Raw genomic sequence first — 13,735 nt, 5'->3', positions numbered from 1 at the left:
ATAAATGGGCTTCAGCTCAGTTTCCAGCGTCCTGAGTGTCTGGTGGTGTAAAATGAAGCATGAGTCCGCTCAGGCACTGGCAGATGAGCAGGCAGAATAAATGTGTTTATTCCGGGGATACTATTGTTTGATCGCCACGTGTTTTGCCCCGGCGGCTGTATCCATCGGGGAGCGCAGTGATGCTGCCATTAACGCGGTGATACAGCATTTTGAGGAGCGGTGACATCCCACTGCCTCTTTGTCTGTTTGTGCTGATGCAACGGGATGACGGCGCTGAGGGGATCGCAGCATCAGCCTCCCTCCTCAGCCTCCTCAGCCTTCCTCCTCAGCCTCCTCATCCTCCTCAGCCTCCCTCCTCAGCCTCCTCTCATCTGTCGCCTTATCTCTGCTTCTTCTCTGAAAGGATCATTATTGGATTTCATGAACGCGCGCTGCAAGTGATTTTGAGCGGTGAGGAGATGCAGTTTAGGTCAGGCAGTAATGTCTGGCCGTTGTCATCTTAAAGGGGGGGGGGGGGGAGGCTGTAATGAAAACACTGACATCGCTCTGCTTTCACAACACGTGCACAGCGGCAGCACTCATGCGCAGTTTTACGCACTGGAGCCTTTTGTTCTGTACAGTAGCCCCGCTGCCTTTCTTTTCCCATGCACGGCAATCCCCTGCTTACTGTGATGGGGGGGGGGGTCCAAACTGTAAACCCCACAGTGACTCAGTCAGGCTTAAATGCCGCTTCATCCAATCAATCCTGCTTACACCACACTGTCATCTGAAATGTGGAATTACTGTACATTGACTGCTCTGCGTCGGGAATCATTGTTTTCTTTGTCCACCGGTGTGAAGAGGAATTGAATGGCAAACGACATTTTGACCTTGATAGCTAATTTCCTACAGTATAATGATAAAAAATAGTAATAATTTAGAAAATGACTCAGTTCTTCTGTATTTTAACATTAAATATAGTTTAATAGTCATTACCACAAACATACTATCAGCCTGAAGTAGTAAAGAATACAGCATAGTGTTGTTTTGTGATGTATTTGTATCACAATAGTTCACAACAATGTTATTGAATTATTGGCAAGTTATTGCTTCACATTTTTATGAACTCCCTCTCTCTTCTGCACCGTCTCATTATTGTAAAAGCTGCAGCTTGTAAGTTAAATTAGTGATGTTGTTGTTTGGGGGTCAGGGCTGTTTCCAGGAATTAGCCATGGGAAGGTATGAAAATGTGATGCCACGATTGTCTTGGCCAAATGAATCCCTTTAAAATGGCACTAAAACATACTGGAATCATTTTACCATACATTCTGTTAATAAGCACATATGTTAATGCAGATAGGCACTTCTCTGCTCTGTATTTTGGAATCTATAATATTTCCACACATCCTGTTAAACTTTGTGGGGGTTAGCTGAACCTTCAGCCATGGTGACAGGATTAGGTTTCTGGACTGACTGGTATAGATGTGGGCTCCCCCATGTCCCCTTGTTCAAAAGAAACCAGGAAGTTAATAAAGGACTGTGTGGGATACTCATATCAAATATCAAAGACAACTTGTCCCAGTGAGAATAAAACTACAATGTTTGGAGGGTAGATGTCAGTCTTTCTCGTCACACATGTCTGCATCACAACTAGAAAACAAGGAAGTGAGTTTGATGTTGTATGGCTCAACGTTTTGCGCAGAAAATGACAATGATTGGTCAATTTTGCAGAAAAGTTGCAGTGATTGGATTGGTTGAATTTGCCTTAATTGTTGTGATTGCAACATCACAGCTTCCTGGAGGGACTGCTTATAACATCTGTAGCTTCAATCTCTGTTTTACGATTCAGCCCTCTTTTGCTTCTTTGTACAACTTAACTTTGAATCAGTCGATTTGATGGATTTATTGCCAAGCGCTAATGAAAAGCCTTTATTTAGCCAGACCTATTGATTACTGCACAGGGTCCTCATCAGGGCAGAACAGTAAAAACAGATTGATCACACCTGGTACTCTATATAGACAATACACTGGAAATAAACATGGCTGCATCATATAATGAAATGACCTACAACTCCCTCTTTTGGAAGCATACAAAACCGAAAGAAAACTATTTCTATAGTATACTATGTTTTATATTTGATTTATTCAGTTTCTTATTCAATATTTTCTGTATATTTGATGATATGAAGCTCAAAATGCTGTTTGCCTTCTTCTCACTACCAAGAACATAATTAATAATACTTTATTTCATTTTTTATTTCATTGACTTAAAAGTAGCAAATGTAAGTATAAAATGAATGAAATCGGCCTGTGAAATACTCACTGTTCATGGTTCAAGGTTCATTTATTTGTCATTTTACAACAACACAAGGATGCACCAAGAAATAAAAGTTGTAATTCCTTCACGCTTTAAACACATAGAGCATTAAGTTCAGATTAAAAGAATAATATAATACCATGATGCAGTTTTGTTGCTAAAATCCATGAACTCCCTGAAAAAATACCCAGGATATAATGTCCAAAATGTGAGCTACAACCCTATTTGGGGCTTCACTTCTCTAAAAAAACCTTTTTTAATTAAAGCATCCATAATTTATCATTTGGAGCATATTTTGGAGCATTTTTACACTTCCTCTTCCTCTATTTTATCCACCCCCGATGTTCTGTCACAACTGCAGGTGCATGAAAGCCACCACTGAAGTCCTTTAATAAGATATCGTTGCGCAAAATGACCGTTATTATATAACAAGGCTGACATCTCTCAAGTTGACTCGGGCTTGGGAACATCTTTTAGTCTGAGCTGTTTTGGGTATCTCGACATAATGGGTCCCTCAGGGTTCCCAGCCACAGCTGAAATCCCACACGGCAACAGGAACCCTCCATGTGACCCTGCTGGTCCCCTCGCGGTGCTTTCCATTCTGAACTGTACTGTCCTGCTCTGGCTCCTCCAGGTTTCCCCTGAGCCCTTGGCAATCGTGTTTTATGTTGAAGTTCCTATCAAGCTAATTAAAATCCTGATGACAGAAGAAGCTGCTCGCGTTCAAAAGTAACCAAGCACTTATGGGTTAATGATTCATGAAATTGCAGTTGGAGTAGGATGTGATGGAGTGATCTCTTTGTGTGATCGTTTTTCCTGATGACAATCCCAGCAGCCCCTTAAGGTGCTAAAAGTGCATCATTTTTTATTCTTATGAGGCACACTGTAGCAGGAATGCGGTTTAAAAAGAGAAGCAGATCACCATAAAGAAAGGAACAAAAAGCTGCAAATCCCCGTCTCTCACATAGATTTTTTTCCTCCCTGCTTCATTAAAGGATCGTTTGCATCGCTGAGGATATTTGAGTAACCCCCACCAGCTCAGCTCAACATCCAAAACCAGTGCCTTGGCCAGGAAAAAAGGAGAAAACATGTTCCCATAGCTCTCCCACGTCAGCACAAAGGCATGTTTGACTGGGCTGCTGCCAGTGTGAGGCGTAGATGGAACAGCACTGCTGGGAGAAATCTAAGATCCTGCACTTTACACCAAGGGCTATTGTTTCCCCTCTCTCTCTCTCTCTGTTGTGATCCCTTCTCTCCGTCATATCATGGCTGCTCATTCTTCTTCTCCCGCCGTTCACGGCAGCGATGTGCACCGGCTTTATCGCCCGGCATGTGAAATCAGATTGCATTATCCCAGCAACTCCCATCAGTCTGCGGTTGCAGAGTCAGTGCCTGTGTGTGTGTTTGGAGACACTTGCCAAGAAGCTATCAACTCTAAAGCACCACAGGCAGATTTCTGATTGTTTTGTTTTGGTAAGGGTTTTTTTCCTCTCTTGTGTTGCCTGTAAGAAATTATCAAGACACGTAAATCATCCTGATAGTTGCGTCAAACCTATTTGATGATCTCACTGGCTTGTCAGAGCGCCTCAAGCAGAGAGCTTCACCCTGTGAACTCTTACTCTTTTTCCTCCTGTGGTCATCCTTAAGGTTACAACTGTGCAAAACACATTGAGCTAATTAAATGATGCACATCTGGTCCTAATAGCTTTGGAATTAAACACTGGAAGAGTGGAAGAGTAGTTATTGAAGCAGCAGAACGAGCCGTGTGTAAAGCGGCTTTTAGTGAATGAAGAGAAAACATTTAGCGCAGTGTAATGACCTGTTTGTGTTGGATTAGTGCAGCACTACTACTACTACTACTACTACTACTGGCAAGGGACTGGAGAGTCTTGTAGAGTTGTGTTTAAACTTGCACCCACTGGGCACAGTGTGGAGGTGCTGCTCAGTGAGCTGGAGGTGCACACGGCTGAACCTGGCACCGCTGCTGTTCCTCCTGTTAGTTCCTCAGTCAGAAGAAGAAGCCAGGCTGGAACATTCTATGGAAGACAGTTAGAGCCAATTCATTAAAAACTATATCTTGCAATTGTTTTAAATTCCTGATTTGATGTAAGTTTGAACTCTAGATTTCTTATATAATAATGAGAATTTTCTGAATTCTGAAATTAAATTCAGAATTCTCATTGTCTTTAATTGATTTAAGAATTAAATTCATCATTCTTCAGATGGCCTTGACAAGCTGGAGGTGTACACAGCTAAACCCGGCACCGCTGCTGTTTTATCTACAGCGTTGAATTCTGCCATATTAGTGTAAAATTATACGATGTAACATATTACGGGAAATTAGTAAGCGTAAAAAAACTTTCAAAATTGTGTAATACCATAAACCGTGATCATTATGTAAATGTTATTTTACCTTGATAATCTAATACTGTTGCAACCCTACTCTCGAGACTGAAGTCAGCTCTAAGTTTCTTAACAGAATTTAGATTTCTGAGGATAAAGTGTTTTTTCTTATAATACTAACTTGTATTCTGAGCATATTCTTGGCATTGTTTTAAATTTCTGATCTGATATAAGTTTGAACTTATATCAAAGTTTGAAGTTTGAATTCTTTCTGCAATTTCTTGCATGATTCTGAGAATTTCCACAATTCAGAATTCTAAAATCAAATTCAGAATTCCCATTGTCTTTATAGTGTTAATTAATTTGACAACGTAAATTCAGTGTTCTTCATAGGGCCTTGACCCTCTACCGAATACAGCATTAGAAAAACAAAAAAATGATTGGCATTGAGTTAAATTCAATTGAAATAAAGATTCTTAATTTTGAGCTTTCTGGAATTAAAAATAATTTTCTTTTCATAATGTATTCATTTCAAAAACATTTTTATTCACATAACGCTTATCTTTCCTGAGACTCTCCTTGATTTCCGATTTTTTTAACTTTGAGAATTGACTTTTAGATTTAAGATTTCCTTTTTCTTAAAATTCTGACTTTAGGCCTACAGATTTTTTCCTTTTATAAATTTTACTTCTTATTCTATTTTATAATTTTATTATCAAACTGAGGTCTCCTTTTATTGTCATTATCTATTAATTTCAGAATTTAAAAAAATCGTGTTCAAATGGGCCCTAATTTCACCGTTAAACTCACTGGCAGTTGAGTAACAGTCATATTCTTATCTGTAATATGCAGAGCATTGCATTGTGGGAATACTAGTAGAAAGTACTTTTTCATTCCATTTTGAAATTTATGAGGGATAGTTTTGTCTTGATTCTGAAAATCTAATGTCAATTCTAAAATTTCTCATTTTGTACTCAGGTTTCAAAAAATAGATTCAGAATCCTCATTTTGTGCTCAGAATTAATTTCTCATATCATTTTTATTGACGTGGTCCTAATTGTCTTCCATACAAGTAAACATTTTCTGCCAGATTGTTGGCCAGTTGCCACTGGGACACCTACCTTGATAAAAATAGTTCTGAAACTTCAGCATGTGTTGTGTGTCATGCTCCTGAACAACCCTCCATATTTAAACAAGTGCTTTAATGAAGCTTTTTTTCCATATTGTTTTAAATTCCACTGACAGACGTGTGGTCTTTTTTATCATTTCAAGCGTCACAGAATGTGAGTGACATCTGTGCTACATTTTCTCCCCACTGAGCCCACTGAGAAAATGGCAGCCAAAGAGCCACATCAAGTGCTTTTACTGTGACTAGATATTCACCTTGGTAACAGTAACAGAGCAATTATCACTGCATCGAGCTAGGCCAGCTCCTCATTATATTCATGTTGCATTTTCTTAGGGTTGATTAGGTTATTCATAGTAAACACTGTTGTCTGCCATAGAAATGATATGCATATCAAATTAGAGCAGTTTGCTGTGAAAACGAGGCAGTGTAAACAGAGTATGTCTCCAGGGTTAGGCCTCCTCTGGTGTTTGCAGCTCCTCTCCTAGTCCTCCTGGGGAACACCGGAGCGTACAGTAGTAGCAGTTCCAATTTAAAGTCCTCCTCTTGTCTGTCAGCATTTTTCTCTTTGCAGCTTCTGAGTCACATAAAAGTAGAAGCTCTCACTGACCAGAGAACAGCCACTGCTGCACACATACAGTCTGTCCTCACTGCCATTCATGTTCTTTGTGCTGCCGAATTCATCAGTTTAGTTTTTTTCTCCCATTAGAGTAGTGTGTAACTATCAAATCAGGATCTCATTGACAAAGCAATACCACCTCAGGGTCCATTTATTAGTCGTTCCAGTCGTTCTGCTTTTGATCAGATTACATGATCACTGGCAGGTTGAGATGATCAAGGTCAGGAATGAGCTTTTCAACTCATATTTAAGTTGTTGAGTGTGGAGGGAAATAATTCAAAAAAATCTATAAATCCATCACAACTCAGAAAACACCATCTGCACAATGAAGATCATGTGATATGATTGAAAGGTCCAGAACAGCTACTAAGTGGACCTGGAGGTGAGACTGGTACATTAACAGCTGCTTCTAAGATTAAGAATTAACTTTGAACCTTATATACAGTTTTATTATTTTATTCATTACCAATAGATGTATGACAATATGTTTGTCTTAATGATTATACTAATTCCTCTGAATAATTGTTTTCAACAAGAATATAAGAGAAACCTTATGACACAATTTGGCTGCCATTATTATTATTAAATATCCCCATAAATAAAAACTAGAAAGCCCTAAAAGAGTGCATACCTCCACCAAGGCTGCATAGTCATCTACATTTATTTTACAGGAAAAAAGAATCGTCTGGAACTAGATCTCTATCAAAGCTCTGTAAGTAATATTATAATACAAAACATTATCTTCTAGATTTAATTTAGTACTTTATCAGAAAGTAGCTAAAATGGTCAGAAAAGTCAATCTATTCATTGCTAAATACTGCACCAAATTTCATTCAAAATTAAAGATATTCTGCTGACTAATAATATAACAATGACATAATATATTAAAGACAAACAAACCGGGCTGAATTGTAACTTTAGGATAAGATAAGCCTTTCCCAGAGGAAACATTCAGGTGTTACAGCAGCACAAGGACAGATATAAGTACAGAATAAAAAGTATATCAAATAAAAATAAGAGTAGAAATAAAAGTAGACACGGCAGTTACACCAGAATCCAATGTTGCAGTAGTGAGAGAGCGGTTTCAACAGGCTACCGCTTGTTGGTGATGGATTACATCTTTTTACCATGACTGGAAAAAGTAGCATGTTTCACTTTTAGTTAGAAAAGTTTGTAATTACACCTAACATGCTTAACACATCTGTAAATACAACTGCATCTGGCAGGAGACAGCGATTGGCTGCTGGTCACAAGCACGCTGTGTTTCTAATTATAAAGAGCTCTGTGTAAATGACATTAAGTGTTGGTTTCGACCCCCCGCACAGACAGACAATGTGCCTCTTCCTCTGAAGTTTGAGGTCACATCCTTATATGTGACACGTTTGTGTTGTGTTCACTGACAGTGAAGTGCACTGCAGCAGTGAAAAGTTGCCTAGAATGCTGCTGCAATCATCATTTGTTCTTCCTCTTGCTGAGTTATTAGAGTCAAACCCATTACACTGTGTGAATATATTAGTAGCACAGTATGTACATGGTTACACACTGCTGCTGAGGAAAAAGATTTTTGGCTAAGAAACTACTTAGTGTTTATGGTTTTTGTTTATTCCTATAACCCAGACAGACTCCTGTAGGCAGCAGAACAGATTGGGTGTCAAAGATACTGTGATAGATGTGATTTTAACATACATTTAAGGCCATTTGTGAGCCGAGCTCAATGTAATTTTGTCATCTAAAGACATGCTTTTTTATTGAGCCTGACTAGTACATTGTGTCAGCTGCTGTTTCCTTAAGTTTTGTTTAAATGTTTTTTATTATTTATATATTCTTTTATTTTTTGTGTTTTTTATACTGTTTTGCTTCTCATGTTTATAGTTGTTTGTTGTTATTGTAGTAGTTTTTTTATATATTTTTATATCCCCCGAGGGAATAACATATAAAATACATTTATTAGCTATTATTATTTTTGTTGGCTAGGTATACATGTTTAGATTTAAGTGTTAATGGAAGTTTTTTGTTCATTTAATGCATTTGCGATTGAGTTTAACAAAGGAATGTTGTCTAAAAACAAGCCTCCATTAAAGAATGTAACTAAATAAACTAGTCTTCAAAATGTACATATATCAGGAGTAAGCTTCCAATTAAGAATTCAGATTTGACCACTCATTTGATGCCAGCCTCTGGTACTTGACTGATATCCATAATCAGTGCCATGGACAACTTTCAGACTGTACCAAAAAAGCAGTTAATATATATTAGTTCAAATGATAAATTCCAAATTCCAATGGCTTTTACCATTAAAAATTGTGCTGTTATATGGTTGCTGCTACTGTCATCTTTGATTATGAAGTTTATTGTTCAATTCTAAAATATATTTCCTTTCCATATCTTTATTACAAAAAGTTTACGTTATGTGTTTATGAAAAAAAAATACAATATGGGCTTCAAAAATCGGTTGAGCACATTTCTTTTGCACATATCACTTCAGCAGCAATCGCTGGTTCCTCACTTCACTGCCAGAAGTCCTCTGTGTTTTCCAGTTAGTAAAAATAGCTTTGTAGTCACTGATTGTAATTTAAAGCATTAGTTGTAAGGGGCAGTTCCCATCTTGCTAGAGGGCTTGACGTTTCCTGCCAAGGTCACTTTGTTTTCTCCGCCTCTCTCCCCGTCCTTTGGGTCGATGGGAAAAAGAAGTGGCGCTCAGTCAAGCATAGTGGAAGGTATTTCAAACAATCAGCGGATTCCTGGTACAGGGAGTGAGATCATTGTTTTACTGAAGGAGTTTGGGGGGGGGGGCTGGGATGACCCCCGTGGCAGGACGTTGTTGTCCGTCTGCCAGAGCCTGTCAGTGATCGCTGTGAACTCGGAGGCAACACCGGCTGTGGCAGAGGTCAGAATTCCTCCCTAGATGGATTTATTTGTACTGCTTTGCACATCAGAGACACCCTGCAAAAACAAAACACTCCCATTGTGTCTGTGAGGCATGTTAACATGGAGCACTGCCATCTGTGGCTGATGAACGGATGTATAAATAGGAAATAATAAGCATGCTTCTCTGGAAAAGCGAAGGGGAGACCTATTGATCATTCAGTACAGTCAACAATTTGATCTCTTGCTTGTTTTGTGAGCTCACATATCAGAGATGACAATGAGAAATGTACATCATTAAAGCAGCGTGATCATGAACTTATACTATATATATAAGATCATCAACTTAAGACCTCGAAGATTTGGAGCTGTGAAGCATTTCTCACTCTAAAAAGCTAACGTTGGCTTGAGCAGCTGTGCAGCAAATGCAGGGTTGCAGGGTTGCCAGGCAGATACGTACATTTTCACCGTCACATATCACCTAACTGCAGTTTTTAATATTAACATAAATGGACAGTGTAGCTGTGTCACTAATGTAATTAAAACTAGCTAACGTAACTTAGATTTTTTTCCAACAATGGAACAACCTAATAAGCAACATCATTTAATCTGATAGATGATGAAGATAGTTAAGTGATAATTACTTTAACTGTACGGCAGAATACTAAATAGGCCTAGAGGTTGATTTATAGAAAATAACTGCAATTTAGATACACATTGTTATATTGGTTTGAATATATTTTTGACTTTCTGGTGCTCACAGAATTTAAAAATGACACTTCCTATTATTATGAATCAATAGACCGTAAAGTTCCTCTGTAGAAGGTAATTCCAATTAAAATGTTGACATCTCACAACCTGGTTAAATAAAACCAAAATGAAATGCATGACTTGACTTGATAGCACCAAGGGTAAGTTAGAGTTTTTCTTCTTTCCCAGGCAACATCTCAACGACTGCGTGCATTTTGAGGTAGTTTACAGTAAACCGAATCATATCTTCATTGAAGTTGAAGCAGTGGAGTGTAAAACAACAAAGCCTGTGTGTGGTTTGGTGGAGAAGTGCAGCTGTAAAGGAGTTTGTATGAGGGAGGAGAAGAGGGTTGTGGGGAGGGGGGCATCCTGTGAGACCAGCACAGGTGGTTGGGAGGGAGTTGGTTGTCTAGTGCCTGGCGGGAGAAGGGGGGGGGGGGGGGTTGTGGGCGTGGAAGTGCAGTAATGTGCCCACTTCCTGCACCGAGCCCCCGTACTGTACTGTAAACCAGTAAGCTTACAACGAGATCAGCAGGATTTGCTGGCGGTGGCTTCCTGCCATTTCACAGCAGGCTGCCATAGGTGGAGATCCTGTCTGTGCACTCTAGTGGCCCACTGTGCCTCGTTCTTTTCCTCGTGGTGTTTTTTTTTCTAACCATGGTGCAGAAAAAGGAGCAAGAAAGGGAGCATTAATTCTACAGCAAGAAAAAGCTGTGGATTGAATGCATAAAAACCGAGGGGATGACGTTTACCCCGATAGGTTTTCCATTTGTTGCGCACAGATGTGGGGTGGAAAACATGAAAGTCTATGCGTTGGGTTGAATCCATGTATGCAGCCTTTCCTGTGGGGGAGTAATGTGTACGTGGATACTTGTCAGCCAGGTTTATGCTCATTTCATCCTGTAATTTCAAGTGAATGAGCTATAAAAACATAACATACGTTCTCTCAGGGCATGTTCTCACATCTGACATGTTCAGTCCTACTTTGGAGAATTACCTGCTGTTGGTTTGGCTCAAATAGTCGGATGAGAACTGTGCCATTCAAACTTGGGTGGCACCAAAAAAACCCTACCGTCCTTCATGTTAACTTCATTATGGGTCGTTAGCTGCATGAGTAGACTAATTATCGGTTTACAGATACAAATTGTTGCCAAAAAGTGCAGTGATATTGATCAATTCTGCGAAACCTCAGATTCCTCAGGAATTAGGATGTGGTTCCAGACCCCTAAACGGGTTATATGCAAATCCATCGCCTAGAATGGCACAGAAATTAAAGCTGAAACCTTTTAGATATTTGATCATGTGAAATTTGAGATGAAATAGTATTTGTACTTGTAGTTGTTTTCACATGCATTCCATTTGTGTCTAAAATATATATTTGCACTGACTCCCACTTTCTTTCCGTCTGTGCATATATCTCATGCAAGCATGCTCCAGCCTTTGGTGTGAAGATAATTTCAGACTAATGTTATAGTGTTTGATGGCTCCAGTTGGAACAGACCTTATTAGTAATAATACCACAAGTAATGAGATGTAAAAGCTGCCAGCATAAGAGCAAGTTTTAGCCTTCAGCACACAGATTGTATTTCAGCAATAATACGTTTTGGGTGTTTGCATTGGATGTATTTTTGAAGATATATTTTTTTCAGTTCTTCACATTTGTTTTCTTAATTGCTTGTTTATGATGTACAGAATCTATCAGAAATATTAACTTGCAAATCCTGTCATTCTATCCCTGGTTAGGGCAGAGAACTATAGAGTAACCAGAGGAAATGACCCCAGAGCACAAGGGCTGTATGGGCGTAAGAAGACGGATGTTGACATCCGATAGCCAGCAGTTACTCACTCTTGCAAAACCTCATGTAATAAAATAAGTTTTTAATGGTGTGACATCCAGAAAAGGTAAATTACAACCCTAAAAAATCCCACAGTCAGTTTGAGCCCCGGTGAGTTTGCAGTCAGGAAGCGTGAACCTAAAGGACCCAGATAAACTCTAAAGCAGCGCAGGAAGCTAACGGTAGGTGTGATCTGAGTTCATGGTCAGTTCAGTTTGGCTCACATGCTGCCCTGTGTGGTCCACTGGCCGGGCCGTGTCATTAAGGACAGATGGTGAAAGGTCAACAGCCCCTGAGTTGTGGATGATGATACTGTTGATACTGAGTCACAAGATCTGCATCAGCCAAGCATGTTAAAACGACAGAGGCGGAGCGTGTGAAGCCGCTACCTGCCTCTGACTTTTAAAGTCAAACACAATAACTGTGAGTAAAATGTTTCAAGGTGAATTTTTAATGATGATTTTCTTCTGTTTCTGGAAATGAGATGTTTCAGTGGTTAGACACAACGTCATAAGTTGTCTCAGTCTTGAGTGGCTCCTTGCAGTCTGGCAGTTTGAAGCATTTGCTTATCAGCATCTGTTTCATTATGTGTGAGCTCTCTTTTTACGTGACAATGTGTGTGATCACCTTTGCTCTCTATTTTGTAGTCTCAGCATGTGAAGCATTTTGTGAAGCAGCTGTACAGATACAACTGTATTATTACTTCATTATTATTGTATCAATGAGAGGAGTGGGTATTAACTAACTTGGTGTTAGTTACACTTTTGCATTTCTGTTTCATTTTTGTCCTTCACATTACTCCTGACCCAAACCAATGAGTCCTGACGCAATTAATCAATAAGTCAAGCAATGGGAAATTAAAAGATTTTGACGATTCTGATAAGTGACGAATGTTTAAGTCATTCATCAATTTATCAGTATTTAATTGGGTTGAGCGATGACTTGGCTGAAATGGTTATATGCTCCAGATAATGTATTTTCTATAAGTAAAAGTTTCATAGAGTAAGAGTCAGAGTATCAGAGTAATGTGTTAATATCCGTAGATATAACAACTTTTATTTTAAAAAAAACAAGTGTAAATACTTTCTAACAGTTCTCTCTGCTGAAGCTACATTCTGGGGCTGTTTTCTAATAAAAATAGCAGCTTCTGATCAACCCATATCAATATCAGGCTTAAAGTAACAGCTCCCAGTTTAAGTTCTGCCATTCAAGTACAGATACAAATAAGCTGGTTGCACAGATCCAGATAATGGTGTAAATTGGGCTCTTGGAAATTGTGATTAGTATTTTCTGACATCTTATTATGTGTACTGACTCATTAATTCATATTAATGTTTCCACTGGTGAAATGTCCCTTTAAAGTCAGAACTAACCAACAGATCAGCAGATAATGGAGATAATTGTCACTAACTGTTTTATAGCCTTGTCCCGTGACGCACTTTGTGACTGCTGTTCTGGAAAAGTCAGTACTTCATTATTATTCTATCAATAAGAGGAGCTGGTGCTGTCAGCCAAAAGGGCCCAGCTTTGTTATAGTTTCACATGTAAAGACTTCAGTTCACTTAATTCATTCACTGCACATTGTAATTTAATTAAACCAAATTGAATGTTTGTTTGTTTGTTTCAATTGCTATTTCCAGGATCTAACAAGAACATTCACAGTTAAAGATCTCCTCCAGACATGTATTAGGACATAATATATAAATAATCTGCTTGAAACAATAATGTGTGTCTGATGTAATTTATCAGCAAATGAACAATACTTTCCACATTCAAATCTCCTCCTTCTAGCTCATTAAAACTTTCAGAATCAAATGTTCTTTTCAAATGTTCAAATGTTCATTTCTAAAGTGTTTCTGCTGGACACAAGATGTCTGCTCCTTCACTGTAAAGTCCATTCT

Source organism: Morone saxatilis, unplaced genomic scaffold (assembly GCF_004916995.1).
Source record: "Morone saxatilis isolate NCDOM2014 unplaced genomic scaffold, NCSU_SB_2.0 Contig7, whole genome shotgun sequence".
Classification (NCBI taxonomy): Eukaryota; Metazoa; Chordata; class Actinopteri; family Moronidae; genus Morone; species Morone saxatilis.
Note: the sequence above shows the minus strand (reverse complement) of the source record.